The sequence below is a fragment of the Corythoichthys intestinalis genome, chromosome 12, assembly GCF_030265065.1.
Source record: "Corythoichthys intestinalis isolate RoL2023-P3 chromosome 12, ASM3026506v1, whole genome shotgun sequence".
Taxonomy (NCBI): domain Eukaryota; kingdom Metazoa; phylum Chordata; class Actinopteri; order Syngnathiformes; family Syngnathidae; genus Corythoichthys; species Corythoichthys intestinalis.
In genome coordinates, this window is record NC_080406.1 from 25163720 (window position 1) to 25181976 (window position 18257).

The 18257-nt window shown below is 38.7% G+C and overlaps 1 long non-coding RNA gene across 1 annotated transcript in view; it reads right to left on the bottom strand.

Moving 5' to 3' along the window:
- Nucleotides 1–3502: 3502 nt before the first annotated feature.
- The window catches only part of LOC130927438 (uncharacterized), a 31674-nt gene continuing 16919 nt past the window's right edge, over nucleotides 3503–18257 (bottom strand). Inside the window, exon 3 of the long non-coding RNA XR_009066429.1 lies at nucleotides 3503–3619. This is a non-coding gene — a long non-coding RNA (uncharacterized LOC130927438). The remainder of the gene's footprint in view (nucleotides 3620–18257) is intronic.

Consider the following 18257-nt stretch of genomic DNA (forward strand, 5'->3'; position numbering starts at 1 on the left):
ATGTCTCACTGGAGTATGAATTGGATTTTTGTAGGTGGTTATTATTTTAGCTGAGAAGAACAACAACTATTAATAATTCAAATAATAGTAATAATAATTTAAAGCAGAAATTGGTGAACAACAGAATAAGTAGGGGTGTGTTAAAGTGCAATATTAACAGTTATTCAGATAACTAAAGCCTGAACAACACAACTTGCTTACAAAACTCTCGATCTTGCACCAAATTAAAACAAATCAATAATTGTCTTCATCCTCAATATTACTTTTGAACAACGCCGCCATCTCTGGCGCAAGTCGCGCCTTTCTCACGGCTATCAGTGTGGGAACAGATTAGAGTCGAAACTGAGTATAAGTCAGCGGTACAGACGAACTACGAAAAAACGCGCAATTTATAATCAGGAGATCATATGGTAATTAATTATTTCTAATTGGAAACATTAATTAAGATAGAAAAAAATTAGAGGTGGATTGACATGTACAAGGAAACAACCCACAGTCACAAACACATCCTTGGTTTAAAAGGGAGTTCAGTCATGATTGCCTGAGTGTCACTTATAACTGTTTTTGACTCAAAGAAATTTTGGCAGAAGAGGGCATAGCAATTAACATCTCAAGCCAAGTAATAGCAAAAGGAGCACCAATTTTAGATCCTCATCTGCAAGTGGGCATTCCCTGCTGAAATATCCTGTTCCTCTTAAGGTTGCTTCAACAACTAAGTGAAACAAAATGCTACGTGCCTCCGCAGTCTAGCACATATCAAGAAGCGTGCAAAATTGGGCTGAGAGACTCTTTCGCTAGGCAAACAAAAGGCGATGTTCTGGGCCATGACAACTTTTTGAGAATGACAAAACCCTGCCTGACAAGCATTCAAGGGATGGTTAAGCACTGGCAGATTACACAGATCTTTATCTTTTCATAAAACAGAGTGCAGCATTTAAGTGCCACTGACTGAGAATACAATCTGAATTGTAAAGAGTGTCACAGCCATTACATGGAGATGTTGGGGACCGTAATGGTGGGAGTAATTGTGTGATGACAGTTTCACTGTGCGGTGACATTCTCTAGGGCATTTTCAACCATCCCTGCCAGGTAATGCGGGTTAGTCCGCTGAGAATGGGCCGTGTCTTACGGTTAGACTCTCCTTCACGGTAAACACCCACCGGTCCCCCTAGCCTTCTGTACTTACAGCTCTGTCAAACTCACCAAGTCACACACTACAGCTGCAGGTCTAAGTGAGGTAATTAGATGTTAATGTGAAAGAATGGCATCATGGTAGATTGTTACATAGAGAGAACGGTGGATGTAGATGTGATTTCCGAGTGAGGAGAACAATGGCTTGAAAATCAAAACATGCTGTCAGAGGCTCAAGTAAGCAGCAGCAAATGCCCTGACTCTGGAATACATTACAGTGGTAATTGCTCTGACAAAATTACCTTGTCTAAGATGAGCTCAGCGAGACATGCGAAATGTGCATGTCGATCGCCTCAATTTCCTGATCGTTTGGAGGATGAAATGACCATTGATATAATTTATTTTTTGGTTTTAAATCAACTATAAATGACATGGAATATTTTTGGAATTAATAGTGCATACACTGCTTTTGGGAGGTATGTGTTTTTTTAAGTTTAGAGGTCAAATAAGTCACAACAAGGAATAATTTGCGTCTGTGACAAAGCTCAGTTTTATTTATTGAACAACTATAGCTAAATTAAACAATTTAAAATTGATCATAAACATAATATTATTGAAAACAAAGTTAAAATAGTAATGACACTACAACAAGGAAAGAGTCTAACTCTGTGTTGAAAGTCGAGGAATAAAAATTAATTTTAAAGTATGTCTTCAAAATAGCGACTGGGGAGTTCCACAATTTGAGCCAGTTTTGTTTTCGGCAGCCCTTTTAATTTTCGTCTTAGGCGCAGTTTACATGGCGACTCTGCGACATGCAGACGCAATGACTGTGTTGTGGAGTGGCCTCACGTGCATACGGTGTCGGTGAAGACGAAAAATTCTGAATCCTGCCTCCAAAGTGGAAGAATTCGATTGTGGGGGATTGAGGGGGGGCTATCATGCATATCAAAAGGCGACACCGCGCCGATAAAGTCAGCACTCGTACACGTCACATTGGGCGTGCGCAGCGGTGCTACTAAACATTAAAAACAGCAAATATTACGGAATGTTGGCTTTAATTTACTGTTTTAACAATATTTTTTAATTAAATATGTTGAATGTTTCCATTTTTGTGCCTTTTTGAACAAAAGAAAAATGCCATCGCTTCGAGCGGGCATATTTTTTCCGGGCTGAGGAGCTTTGGTGGGGTCAAAGTGCATCATTCGCTGTCGTCTTGTAAATCTGCACTGCCCCCTAGGCCCTGGCATAAATATTACATCGTTTTCATGCGGAATTGCGACATTTGCCACGTTTACATGGAGCCAAATATTCCAATTACAATCGGAATATTTGTTCAAACCGAATAAATGTGTTCCATATAAACACCTCATTCGGAATGAACAGGCCCAAACCGAACGGAATTTCATTCCGATTCACAGGGGTGGAATATTCCTTTTCCCAAACCGATTAGAAGTAAAATTATATCATGTAAACAGGGAAGCGGAATTGTGTCTGGTTGCGTTCTTTCTGCGCATGCTCCGTACTGACGTGGTGACGTCACTTTGTGACGTAAGTAACGTCACTTGCAACATGGCTTCCAAGCACACGCACAGCGCACCCACACAACTTTTTAAATGAACGGCGTATCATTCTGAAGTTTTGTTTCCACTCGAAAAGTTAAAACAGCAGCTGATCTGACGATCGATCTCCATGTTTTGCAACGTGACGCTTTGTTTTGATTAATCTGCGCATGTCAGACGGCAGTTGTCAAACGTCCTTTCGGAATAAAGGCAGTCATATGTAAACGCTGGATCGGAATAGATGAAGTGACATGTAAACAGCTGATGTGAAATTTCCATTCGGAATGATTTGAATCGGTATGAATAAAAGTCAGCATGTAAACGTGGCTAGTGTTCGAATGGAGACTGGTCCATATAAATCCAAATTTGAAATTTTTCGTATTCTCGGAGAGTCACCATGTAAATGGCCGCTTAGTCATATTTTATTCATTTGAAAAAAATGTGTTTGTCTTTGTCTAGTTTTAGTCGACCATTACTCAAAAGGTTTTCGTCTATAAACTTCAAAAGTTTTAGTCCATGAATAAATAAATAAATGGTTTCCAACAATTTCGAATCAACATCGACAGATGAGCAAATTGTTGAGTCTACAAGGACATCACCCTCTTCGTGAGGATAATAAACTCATCAGGAAAACAGTACATTATTTTCAATTAAATAAACTCACCTGGATGCCACGAACTGTATGTTTTCCAAGACTTTCAGACGACACTGACCACGCTAAATGCAAATGCTAATGTGAAAGCTATGCTAATGCTACAAGTTACATTTATTGTGTGATGATCACTGTGCACAGACCTTTAAAGGCTAAAGCAGCATGGCATATTTAGCCAAGATAAGAAAACAAAACTTACCAAGCAGCTCCTGACATGTTTCACAAAAGTCTGGAGTCTGGAGAGGACAAACACTTATTCGCCGGTTGGTGAGTAAGCCTGTGTGTGGGGTGAGAGGGGAGCACAGCACGTCACATGAGTGACACGGCCAAACACTTCTATGATGCGTGTTAACTACACATACGATAAGAAAATGTCACACATTGTGAACTTATGACGGAAACGCCAATTTTCAACTCGTTCTCGTCAGACGAAAGCTGACCTCCATCTTGTTACGTTTTTGTCGCCCAAGACACATTTACAGCTTGTCACCGTCACGTCATCGTCATGAAAAGAATTAGTTGTTGACAAAATATTTTTGTTATCATCACCGTTGACGAAAACAAGACGGATTTGAGCAATACGGGAAAAAAATTCCTTTATCACGAAATAGGCCATTTTATATTGCGATAACGATATTCCACGATGTGTCTTATTAACTATTTGATGAAAAAATGTTATTTGTTCATTTACCGTTATGCTTATCCTCATGAGGTTCGCGGGGGTGCTGGAGCCTATCCCACCCAGCAAAGGGCTGTATAAACGGTTTGATTTATTTAATTCACCACATGTTTATGTTGTGTGGTGATTTATCACAACACTGGCTTGCTGATTTAGGCACTTCTAGTGGCTTTTCCACATCATTGATCATAGTGTTCACTATCAGTTGACGAGACAGCTCCTACAGCCATGGTGTGACGGCTTCCCGTAGGAGGCCGGGCCAGGGAGAGCGTTGTGTCACCTTACACTGCGATAAACTCAAACACACGCTTCGTTCTAACGCAGAATTTCGGTGGAAACAGGATGAACGTTTTAGTGCATACAAGCAGGCAGGAGTGTCTCAAGAGTGAATTGATTGAGGATTCAAGATAGTTGTTATATAAAATAGCACCATGCATGCACTTTGAAACATTGTGAAAAATATTACATGAATGGGATAAAATTTGCGTAACTTCAGCTTCAAATATTTACATAAAATTAATGATAATTGCCCGTTTTTTCACTTTTTAATCAAGAATCTAGACTGTTTTACATTCATATCTACAGAAATTCCGGGATTTACGCATTTACTTACAATAATTTTCACCTTAAAAAAACCCTTTGTTTTGTGACGGCCGCCACGATGTATTTTGTATCTTTACACAATAACATAACTTTACATTCAAATAATCAGGTAATTTCCCACCTACTGCCCGTTTTTGGGGGAAAAAAAATAGTAATTCAGACTTTTCTGTGTCCGTACCAAAAACAAATTCGGGTTTTACGTGTTTTATTTTATGTAACATTTCAATCTAAAAACGATGAGGGCAAGATATAGTCGGAAAGATGTGCTGAAGCAATAGTAACATTGGAATTCAACCTAAATAAGTAATGATTGTATATAGAAAAAAAATGCTTTTCTTGAGTAAAATTGATTCTGCATGTTTTCCTCAAATATTAAGTTTCTGATGAGAAAATTGAGTGATTTATTAGCTGTTGAAAACTTAAGTCAAAATTGCACTAAATTAAAAAAAAAAAAAGTTGCTGTTTCGGGCAAAAACTTACACGATACTTTAATTATTGCTATTGATCCTGAAAACAAAAGTGATTATCTCTGCATTTGGTAATTTTTTTGCATCTAGTGTAAAATCTGAGCATTTTATAGCCATTTTAAGTTTTGTTATACTTATATAAAAAAATAATCGGGATTTTATTTGGGAACGAGTTGGAATTTTTTTATGTCACTGCTCACGGAGACTCATATTGTATATGCCTAAGGGAGGAGCCTGTTTTGGTTTTAGGTCGCTTGCGGCTTTGGTTTCAAAAATTTCTGAAAAAGGGCCCCCTAGGGAACGGCCCTGCGCCCCATTTCCCGTTAACTGATAGTGAAGTCTATGCATTGATTTGAGAAATATTATTTCCACTATAATATACTATTAAAATTGATGATAGTGATGATTGAAGGCATTTGTGACGATACAGGATTTACTATCCTGTGAAACCTCCCAGCACAAGTTTGAAGGAAACCCAGTTATATTTCCTGTTAAAAGTAAAGATGCGAACTTTTTTTTGACCAAAATGCAGAACATTTTTCCTTCCAAACAACACTCAGTTAAACTGACAGTATATAACTTGAAATGAAAATACTCTAAATCTCAGGTAGTGGACCATAGCATATATTTCAAAACTCTTATTTTGTGGTACAATTTTGACACATCGCTTTAAAGTGCCTACGTAACAACAGTAACGGTGTAGTCCAGTTTTTTTAAGTGACAAAATGTTACCAGTGCTGTGAGTTTGTTAAACCAGTGATTCTGTAACTGTGAGGTGAAAAAAAGGGGGCTGAACGACTGCCAAAACTGAAGCAACCGTCTTAATAAACAAAACCACAGCATCACGCATGGACTTCAGCTTTGATTATAAGTTTTGCTTCTTCGCGGTGGGCGTTCACATTAGCAAAGGAACAGTAACAATCCCCTAGTGTCTAAGATCCGATGAGGATAACCTTCACCCATTTGAAAGGTGATTTCTGAGCAAAATTGTGTCTCCTAACACATTCCGCCTGAGGCGAGAGCACATTTTTCCAGCATGTTAACAAACATGTAATTTCCATAAACATGTCTGATAATTGACAGTTTGATTTGGGCTGTGCCAGTGAGCTGACAGGCTGCTCTTGGCTCGCTTTAATGCAAACAGAGCCGGACGGTTTAAGGCCTCACCAGGCTCTAATGAGCCTCTCAGGGCTTTGTCTGGATTAAGCTTCCGACAAGAGTCACACACAAATCCCATCCAGCATTCTTTATCTTGTTAGATGACATCATTTACTGTCATCAATGATATCACTAAACAACTCCATTCAGTAACAATGAGTCTTTTAATCTCATTTGCGTGCTTTATTTGTTGACAAATCATTGCTAAATCTTTAATCCCCTCACAGTTACAAACAGCAGATGTTTAAAAGGGATGTACATGTTAAGATACGTTACAATTTGAAACACTGAGTACAAGAGCATATCTGCCGTATCTGATCGATGTGAAAAATTACACCCAGGGTCGCGTTAACCGAATATTTTCCGTCGTTGACCGATTTTTTAAAACGGTGACGGAAAAAACTGAAGTCCATCCGTCATTTTGACCGGTTGCAATTCACACCCCAGACCACAGGGTGGCGAGTGAGCATATTAATTAGTTATTGTCTCTCTTGATGCATGACGTCGTTGGCCTTACTCTGAAAAATGTCAAGGCAACTGAGTGTCCGAAGTTTCTTCAAAAAGCCCCAAAACGACGATGGTGTTGATAAAAGAGGTGATAAAACAGGGACTGTACAAGCTGGCACGCAATTCAAGTCCATGCGCACCAGGAGGAAAGTGTGAGACTAAGTTCAGGCCACAGCAGGTGATTGTTCCATATGCTACATATGGTAGGCTACCTAACTACTGGGGCCACAGTCAGCTGTTTTTGTCACTGGGGAGAAAAGGTTACATATTCATCTGCTTGATGTGTGATGGCACGGTGTGGATTCTCTGTTAAGCTTGTTCGGACAGAATATTAATTTAAAATGAATGAAAACTAAATACTATTGAATATGTTGAAGCGGTATGCAATGTTAAGAGTCTTGTTAGCTGTAGGCTCACTATCCTAGAACCCTCACTATCCACTCGCGGGGGCCTGCGCTTGTCAGTGACGTTCCTTATTCTCGCTAGATGATTATACAACTTTAACATTTGTTAATAATACGCTCTGTGTGTAGTATCATCCATCACTTTTCCTTTTTAAATGGGCACTTATAAGCGAACGCAAGAAGTAACAACGGGAACATTTTTAAACAGGAAGTTCACGGGAGAGCATTTCGACTCGTCGGCCAATCATATAGCGAGAGCGAGTGGATAGTGAGGGGACCGCGCGCGGCTCTTAAAGGCTCAAACACACCAGCAACGTGAACGTCGCGTCAACGATCTCGCCGCGATTACGCTTCGAAACGCGGCCGTTAAAGTCAATCAGCCAATGCACACCAGTCGCAGTGCGTCCGCGTGTTAGACGCGTCCCAGAAGCGCTAAACGCGACGCACGCGAAAAAAACAGCAGAGTTTGTTTTTTGACGCGAGACGCAGCCCCCCTGCGTCAATACTACTAGGTAGGATCGGGCAGGCCGGAAGTCATTCGTGTAAAAATACGGTGGATCCGGTCGATTTTCAAAATAATATGCAATCGTAACTTCCTATATAAATAAAATAAACTGAAATGAGCCAAAACACCTGCAATTAATACGAATAACACACAAATCCTGCTACACAATAAAATTAATTCCTGCGTGGTGCTTTAACTTGAGAAAAAAACATCAATAAAGCTTAGAAAAATGTTCATATAAAAAAAATGTTAAAATCTTTGTCATTGGGATTGCTTTTTGCTTTAGCACATGACTTCTTTTTTCTTCTTTCAAAAAGAAAGCTCGCCAATACGCGGGGTCTGAAAGGCAAAGTGTTGTTGTTTTATTACCTTTAAATACCCGCTATTCTCGCGCGATCTTGCAATCCTCGCGTGAACAGATCAAGCCGCTCCACAGACGCGCTGCTCGTGAAACGCGTCCTATGGAAATTGACGCCGAGCGTCACTGGTGCGTAATCGCGGCAAGATCGTTGACGCGACGTTCACGTTGCTGGTGTGTTTGAGCCTTAAGTGTCTCTGTGACGTGACTGTCGTAGCCGGGAACGCGCTCGGCCAAATGGACACACAAGTACAGAAGGTGAATTATGCCAAGCAAAGGGTCACCACAATGTCATTATCATCATTTTAAAAATTTAAGTGACGGGTAAAAATAGATTATGACTGGATTTTTATGACCCTGTCAGTCAAAACGACAGACAACGAAAAAGTCTAGCGCAACCTCTGATTACACCCGAACAAAAGATAATACAACATTTTTGTTTATGATAATTGTTGCAATTTCTAGCATTTAGAATGTTTGAGAGGAAAACATTTATTTGAAAAAAGAAAAGAGTGCAGTTACAGCAAATATTTTTGGTAAAGTGTATATCAACCTCAAGTATAATACATAATTGCATTTGGAATTAAAGAATTGTTACATTTAAGTCACTGATTCTCATACTTTTGACCGCACCAGAAAAAAAAATACTTGAATCTTCATGTACTGTTAACATACCTGTCAAGTTGTACAGTTTCGGTGTAATTTGTACAAGTGACCACTGATTTTTAAATGTGTGCGCCGTACATTCAAAATCTGTACGTTTTTCATGCATTACGTTTTTTTTCCCTCCGCTCAGATTTTGTCACTGTTTTGGCAACGAGACAATGTGCATTACTATGCGTTACTATGTTGGTTGAATGACGCGAGAAAAGTCACAGACGGAGAGAGAAGAGCGGGAGTGGGAAAGAGGAAGTTGTGACGCTGTTGCAAACGCGATGCTCGGCTAGGTGGCTCCAATAATACCTGACTGGAGCCGACAGCCTACAAACTACGCCCACATGATGCTACGCCAGATATCACATGTATATGAACTAGATGCGAAATGATACACTTGCCGGCGTTGATAAACAGCCACCATCTTAAAGCAGTAGACTTCTCAGAAAGGCTCTGTTTAGTAACTTTTTACTTAAAACTTTTACTTTTTTACTTAAAACTTAAACCGTTTTAAAACTTTCACATGTCGAAAGTAAACAGAAGGGAACTAATGCAAAAATGGGAACAGTTTTAACAACTTTAACGGTTGATTCACAACATTAAATGACTTCCAAACATAGCAAAGGTTACTACGTTTTTTATTTTTTGTTGTTGAAAAAATGAAAAAAAAAAACATGAAGGGTAACACCAGTTACTTGCCAAATAACTAATTACTCTTATATTCAGGTAACTGAGTTACTAACTCAATAACTTTTGGGGAGAAGTAATTTGTAACTGTAATTAATTACTTTTTTAAAGTAAGATTAACAACATTGGTCATAAAGATGAAGTCTGCAGAATGAAAAGCTATGCTGTGACGAAAGCGAAGATTTTAGTCTGCCAATTTGTTGCCGAACACAATTTGCCTGCAACTATTGCTGATCACTTCTCGGAATTAGCAAAAGAAATGTTCCCGGACTCAAAGATTGCATCAGTAAGTTAATTTCATCAATTGACCTTTTTAATTTATAATTGGACACACTAAAGAACTACCTTCAAGTCAAGCTGAATTGCGAGCTGAAGTGCCATGAAGTGCCGCCATCAAAAGACATGATAGAAATTGCCAAAAGTGCTACATACAATTATAACAAAAGTCACTGTTAAATTTTAGTAATCAAGATGTAGCTGAAGATATTGATTTTTCTATGATTGCACCAGGTTATAAGTGACAATATTACCAATAAATTCAAATCATTTTAAAAATTGAGTTTTATTTTTGTTTCATTTTGCACGCCATATACGACATTGTAAGATTAGTCACCAATTTGTAAGGGCATACGTCACTATTTGTAAGATTGCCAACAGCCTCGGGTTGACAGGTATGTGTACTACCCTAATGATCAGCATTATAATACAGTTATGTAGTGGACCCAAGGGTGAAAGTGGGTAGAATTTCTTGACGGAACTACCTTACGTAAAGGATGGCATGAAGCCCTTTTCAAATGCCGAAATGCAAAAACTGCTTTTGACACAGTTTTAAATATAACACATAATAAAACAACAGGTTTCACGCTCACAGTGGTTAGCAAGTCCACCTCTCAGTTTTGAGATCAACGGTTCAATCCTTGGCTCCGGCCTTCCTGTGCGGAGTTTGCATGTTCTCCCCATGCCTGCGTGGGTTTTATTCGGGTATTCCACCCCACATCCCAAAATCATGCATGGTAGGCTGTTCAAACACTCTAAATTGTCCCAAGGTATGAATATGTGCGCGAATGGTTGTTAGTCTCCTTGTGCCTTGCGAATGGCTGGCAACCGACTAAGGGTGTACCCCACTTGCTGCCTATAGTTATAGTGGCGCCTCCAGAAATTGTTCATAGGGGTGGCCAGACAGGGCCACTTAAAATCTTGGGGTGGCATACCAAAACTAAAAGCCATAATTTCAGGTTTTCACTATGTTGTTGCAGTAAAAGGCCAGAAGAAAACTATCAGAAAGACTTAAAGACACGCCTACTGATATAAGTTGGTGTATTGTGCTATATTTAATGTTACTAATGATTTAATGTGCATTGCCCATAACAGTACAGTCAACATTTTGAGTTCCACAGCTACTACAATCTGACATTACACTGCAGCAGCGCTGGATGTCACTCACAGCTTTTTTAGTTTTTCCCATCCAAGAAGAGCCGTTTTGGTCCAAATTTCTCATGATTGCACATTTTCTCCATACATGCTGGATAGTTTACATACTACGACTAGGCCACAACAAAGGCAGCGTTCTATTACAGTGTGTATTGGAGTTTTTGTATTGGAAATAAAAGCGCCTGTGTACTATAATGCAATTTACCTGCTGCTAAACGGCAATGACACATGAACACATTTGAAAATTAAAAGGTCCAATAAGCCTCGGTCTAACACCAGGGGGTGCTGCAGCACCCTCAACACCCCACTTCTCATGCCACTGTTATACTGGCCACTCGGGTGGCCAGTAGGATGGCCCAAAAATTTATAGGGGGGGGCCGTGGCCAACCCTGGCCACCCCCTGGTGGCGCCATTGTTTAGTTAGCAGCCGGGACTGGCTTCAGCGCCCCGTGACCCTCGTGAGGATAAGCGGCTTGGAAAATGAATGAATGAATGAAAGGTTTCACATGCATTAGGTTATGCATTACACGGAAACAAGGCATAAATGAGAAACTGATTTCCATTCAAAATCGTATTTTTTAATAGATTTACAAAATTCCATCTAAAACTCCATCTAATTTTTATTTTCCCTCGTTCCCTCAAATTTAAATGTAAAACCTCCATTTTAACCAGTCAAGAACATAGGATGTACATTAAAACTGAAGATAAGGGAAACATTGTTTTTTTTTGTTTTTTTTTAATAATAAAGATATGAGTAAAATACATTAACAAAAACTTACATTATGCACAGTGAAATGGAATATATTTAGAAGATAAAGCAAACATTGACTTTTTTTTAATTAAAAAGAAACAAATAAGTAGCCGTACATAAATTAAAAATAAGTACAAAGTTCACATTAACATGGAAGATGTTCTGAACGTCTTAAATGAAATCGAATAAACCTCATAAACTCTTTCCTTTCTCTTAAAGACCTGATCAATTTTCCATTGTCTTGCCCTTTTAATTCGGCAAGATTGTTTTTTCCTCTATTTGTTGTTTAAAAAAATGTGCATTTGAACCAACCAGGGCTAACTATCCATGCTGATCACATGTCAATATGTAAGCCAATTGAACGGACAGCAGAGTCCAGGTTTTTTTTTTTTTTTTTTTTTTTTTTGCTGCCTGCATGTGCTCAGTGACGTGACTTGTCAGAAACAGACTGACGCTGGGAAGAACATCGTAGAATAAATAAATGAATGATAAATATCGGTGGAAACGGATTATGCTACACAAGCACTTTATTAGGCTTGTTGTTAAGATTTGTGTATGTAAATCTGACGTTAGTACAGTATATTGTTCTTTTTGGAGATGCGTGTGTGGCAGCGTGGCAGTTTTTTTTTTTTTTAAACATGGACTTTTGAAAGTTGCCATCATATTTTCAGGATCAAAGCACTGTATGCCGGCCCTGAAACTCATGCCGGTACAGAGTTCCGGCCCATTCTGGCCCACTTTCACCCCTGAGTAGACCTGGGTGTTCATTCAAACAATGCAGGGGATTCAACTTTTAAAAGTATAAATAATTTTGTAGACCACTGTAACATGATGTGGTTTGTTGAATATTTCACACTTGAATGTAGGAAAAATGCACTTTACTAAAGTGCTATATAAACAGAGTTGAGTTAAAAGATAAATACTGTATAACTAATATGTACGTCATTTTGCCAACTGTAGTGGATTTTAAAAAGGTCACAAAAGGTTACAGTCTACAAGCATCATTGCTATAGTTTTGATTATCTTTAAATGTTGTAAATACTTCATTCAGATATTCTTTTTGGGTACCACTAGAGTGAGCCCGTGTACCAGTACTGCTACGCAAGTTGTGCAACTCTTTGACAATCCCTTTTTTAAATTCGGGTGCTGTTTAGTGAACCATGGAGATTAGGCAGATTATACATTAATCCATTTAAGACATTTCCTAAAGGCTAAATTTGGCAAAACTTCAAAACCTAAATATCGAAAACATTTTTGAGTTTTCAAATGTATACTTAAAATACAGTTCGGAAGAGACAGACACGGAAGCAACGACGCTTTTGCATCATGAACATCAGCAGCACGTTCTGGTCGATTCTTGTTCATCAAAGACGGCCGCATTGAGCAGAAGAGTGAAAATAGACTCGGCTAAATCTGTATTGAACTGAGCGTGAAGGCTGTTAATACATATTAATGGTGACAGGAGTATTTGCAAGTGAATACATGGGGCAAAGGGATTAAACATAAGTCACCATACAAGGGGAGGTATCATCACTCCCATTCTGGCGTGGGACTGGCCTCTATCAGATTCATCCACATGCACATTGCCAGCAAACACTGAGCCCTTATCTTCTCACTGGGCCTCTCCGGAGAGTTTACAATTTCTCGCTTCGCTGGAGCCTGAGCTCAGCTTGTTACGGGCACAAAGGCTGCGAGGTGGCCTGCTCGACAGCACAAAGCTCAGCCCTCACCTCTGGACACACGCATTTCCCCCAGATAACGCCGGACGTGTTGGACAGCGGCGCAACAACGACCCTTCACATTAGTGAAAACAGCACTTGAGTCGTTCTCGGAGTTGGAATGGTAGAATATAGGTGCGTCGAACTTGTTACATGGCTTCAGTGAAGGATAGACCACTGTTAATGAGCTGACATGAGGCCAGCTGATGTGACTCTGTCCCCAAGAGACACTTCGATGGCGCACGTGATGATGAACATCACATTCAACGTCCTTTTCGCTTCTACGCTCATCACATGAACTCCCTGGAGAGTTGAATTTGAGGCCAAGCAGCCAGAATCACATGATCACAATCAACACAATTTTTATGGGGGGAAGAAAATAAGTGAGTTAAACCTACACAATCGAATGGGAAATGTGTCCAATTTATGCTCAATTGTAATATACTATATTGTCAGTGTGATAATTATTGATAAATATATTCATTTCCTGATTTGTTAACATTGGTTTCAATTATTTTAGGGGGGTTTAAAGAATTGATTTTCTTTTTTAATTGCTGTAAATAATGAATCTATGAAATCATGCTTACTTGTATTTAATAGTGTATTTGCATTTCGTGGACAATTCACCTATTATGAGACATAAGGTCTAAAACTGAACTCCTAAAATGAAGGGGCTTTACCATTTCAAGATTTTTTAAAGGATACCATCATCATATTAAATAAAATGTATGAGTTATTAATAAGTCCATCTATTCCAGACATGTCCAAAGTGCGGCCCGGGGGCCAAATGCGGCCCGTAGTCAAATTTCATCCGGCCCCCAGCCTCTGTCATAAGATTAATAATGTCTGGCCCGTACACAGACTTAATAAATTGGTCAGCAGTATTGCTACCAACATATGAAGTAGCTTACACGTTACATGCCGCTCCTCATTTACCCACTAAAAGGCAGCAGCACTCTAAGCAACATTACCCCTTGTGACGCTTGACTTCCAATTTTCTAAAATGGCAACAATCAACAAAAAAAAGTTGACTACGACGGCCGACGCTTCAAGGATAGGTGGAAATTGGACTATAGTCGCTGTTTTTAAAGAGTTCAATGTGAGGCGATATTACCAAACAAGACACGCTGACATGTACAACAAGATTACAGGGAAGAAGCGAGAAAATAAAGCAACTTGAAGCGAGTTGAATTTCACAGAAGTAATATCCCGAGAGTCGAACGCCACAAAGGCTAGTTGCGAGATTCTTGAAATTATTAATTAAAAAATAATAATAATAAGGCAAATGTGACACACAGAATGGCTTGCTAAAATTTGCTTAAATATATTGTTCTACGTAAAGGGCGTCAGCCAAGGTCGGCCCCCCACATTTTTACCACACCAAATCTGGCCCCCTTTGCAAAAAGTTTGGACACCCCTGATCTATTCATACAATTTCTGAATCGTCACCAGGGTCGCGGATGTTCTGTGGTCTACCCCGACTTTGGACAGTTTATGACTGAGGACTGATTGAACTGGTTGCCAGCTAATGTCAATACACATCATGCACATAAAACCATTCAGGCTCTGTCTTCACAACTATGGAAAATTTAGTGATCAATTACTTACTGTGCATGTTTTTGAAATTGGTAACTTGGAATAAAATAAATAATTAATCGTTTAGATGTTTTTTTCCATAATTGTGTTACTCTTTATCCAAGTGTAATATAATAAATTGTCCTGAAAAATTACTATGTTTTTCTGACTATAAGGCGCACTAAAAATCCTTAATTTTACCTAAAAGTTGACAGTGCACCCTATGCATCAATTCTGGGTGTGCTGAATGACCTTGAACCTGTATTATACTCCTCCAGAAAGTTCTGAAGGCATACCGCATTTTTCGGACTATAAGTTGCACTAGCAATGAACGAGTTAATTTTCAAACATAACGCAGCGCACCTGATTTTCAAGCGCTTTGGTATATAAATGTACTGCATTTGTCATTTGTTCATCTTCAAACATTGTAATTATTGTTTTATTTATGGGCAGGCCCAGAGTGCCTAATCGGGAGGATCGGGGCAATCATTTGGGCCGGTTGTAATATACATTTTTAATAAAGGTGTCAGTTAAACTCATTAATAATGGCATTAACGCAAACCTCTTTGCGCGATAAATTATGGCCCTTCTAGCATCCCATAGATTGGAATTCAAGACCCCGCGACCTGCTCCCAACGCCGCCAGCCCAGCTCTAGGAGTGAGTATCCTCCTGTTGACTTGATCCCTGGGTTTTAATGGCCAAAATGAGGCACGTTGAGGCAGCGTGAGGAACCTGAACCCTTCTGGCTGTTGGAACGACCCATTGTTGTTGTTTTGGAGCATGTTTGGATCAAAGTACAGTGATGAACCTACCGGCGTGTTGGCCACCTGAGACACCCTATTGGCGAGCACAAGCACACGGAGGCAAACGTAACTTTGTCTTTTTTAGACCAAAATGTGATACTCTTGTCACTTATTACTGCAATGCACAGATACAGTAAACTGCGAATGAACATGTAGAATGAAAGAATTTTAATGAGAGCCCCACGAAAACCTCCAGCTAACTATTTTTGGGCACAAAGACGGAGAATTGGGGTGAAATCCACCTTCTCAGGCAAAATATAACTTTGACATTTTAACCCAAAATATTGCAGTCTGAGGTGGACTGAAGGGCGCGGACTACCCTGAACTGCATAGATGTTCGAACTGTATAAGTGCTTTGGGAGACAGCCGTTTGGTGAGTTCAATCATTTTATCTTTCACATTTATTATTATTATTATTTTTTTGTAATTTTATGTCATAAATAATATTAAAACAACAGTGATAACAAATGATATATTACATTACAGTATATGGCGGAAAACACTCAGGTGACTTAAAGTTCCGCTCTGAGACCCCCAATTTGGCCAACTTTCAAAATTGTCAGATATGCATGTGTGATACATCATTGGAAAGCTTAAAATCTCAATTTTCTGGGGGAATAAAACATTTGGACAGGAGGGCTTTTTAAAAAAAAATTTTTTTTTTAAACAGCAAAACCCTATCTGGAGGTGAGAGCACGCGAGAGCAGACGCCATGACTTTAACCGGATATTATCGTGTACTTACCTCTTTTCGATCCAAATACTCCATGTATCATGTATCACTGAGTGTCAAGACACAGCTGTGAATGGCTACAGCTGGATTTTTGGGGGATTTTATGGCTGAAACATGGTAATATAACAAGGGTCACGATGCAGAAATCGCAGACATCAAGGAGTCGTTGAGATTTTCTTTTTCATATTTTTACCCTTTTAAACATTTTTAAAAAAATTTTCTTTCTTTGGACCAATTATATATCATCTAACATATCGGAGAAAATGCGACAGTAACAAAAAAAAAAATACAATTAAGCGATAGTTATGAGGTAGATATCCGTGTCTTTTTCAAGACGCCATTTTTCTTCATTGTGACATAATTTGTTTAAAAGTTTAAAACATGTGAGTGAATAATTTTTTAAAGTCGTTTTTTTTTTTTTTTAAACAAAATATTAGACATCAATTAATGATTGTAAGCTAAACATGTCAGACATTTTGAATAATAAATATAATTAATTACCTTTGTTTTATGGCTGGGTTGAAACAAAAGCGGTTGCGCAACGTCTGTAAATGGGGGTTTCCAGGGTAAAATGGACAAATTAAAAATAGTTCGGGGGCTTAATGCGCCATGAATCTGCAATGGCCGCATATAGACATATTATTCTATCAAACACAACAGTTGTTTTGGCTTAAAATACAGCAGTTTTTTTTTTTTTAAAGAGAAGTGCAAAAACAGAAACTGCTTTTTCAGTCGTGTCTGTGTTTTCAGTCATATTCAGTACTCCCCGAAAAATTTTAATATCAAGTAAAAGTTATTTTATTTATTTTGTCAATTTGCATGTAATGGCTCATCTCAAGCAGTTTCTCGTAACTATTCTGATGCTGACACACAGAACCCGTACTTGAGCTCTTGATCTCAGAACTGGCAGCGGACATGTTAACCACTCTTCCTCTGTGCCTCCCTTTTTAAAAGTTATATGATGAAAATTCATGTATAATTCATCTTTACAAATGTAAAGTTGTTTTTTCTAATGAGGCTTAAATTGGATGTAAGGTAAGCACATTGATCAACTCCTGTGCTAATAGATGTATTTAAAAATTAAAATATATAATTTATGCATTTAAAAAATGCCGCTAATCGCAAGTTTACTATTGACAGCATGCGATTAAGCGCGATCAAAATTTCTAATCGCTTGACAGCACGATTATTATAACAACATTTCAATACGGTAGGTCATGATATAAAGTGGTCTGTGGCATGAAACACCCGGGCTGAAAATGAGTCCCACTCTGGCCCTGTTCATCGGTTTAATGCATGATGAATGTGTGTCTTGAGAACTTTCTGGAGCAGTATGATAGAGGTATGCTTCAACAAAATAGGTTTGAGGTTTATAAGCCACAACCAGAATTCATACAGTACATAAATCATGCTGGACTATAAAACATTACGTACATTTTTAGAAAAATTCAGGATTTTAAGTGCGCCTTATAGTCCGAAAAATGTTTGGGTTGAAAATCTTACTCTGTCCTGTAATTGGCTTATATATTTACCGTATTTTTCGGACTATAAGTTGCATCCGAGTATAAGTCGCAACAGCCATAAAATGCCCAACAAAGAGGAAAAAAACATATATAAGTGGCACCGGAGTATAAGTCGCATTTTGGGGCGAAATTTACTTGATAAAATCCTACACATACATAGAACAGATATGTCATCTTGAAAGGCAATTTAAAATAAAATACAATAGAGAATAACATGCTGAATAGGTGTACAGTATGATAATATTGCATGATGCATGAACAACGCAATGTGGCCGGTATGTTAACGTAACATAGCTATTAAAAGTTATTCAGATAACTATAGCATAGAAAACATGCTAACAAGTTTGCCAAACCATCAG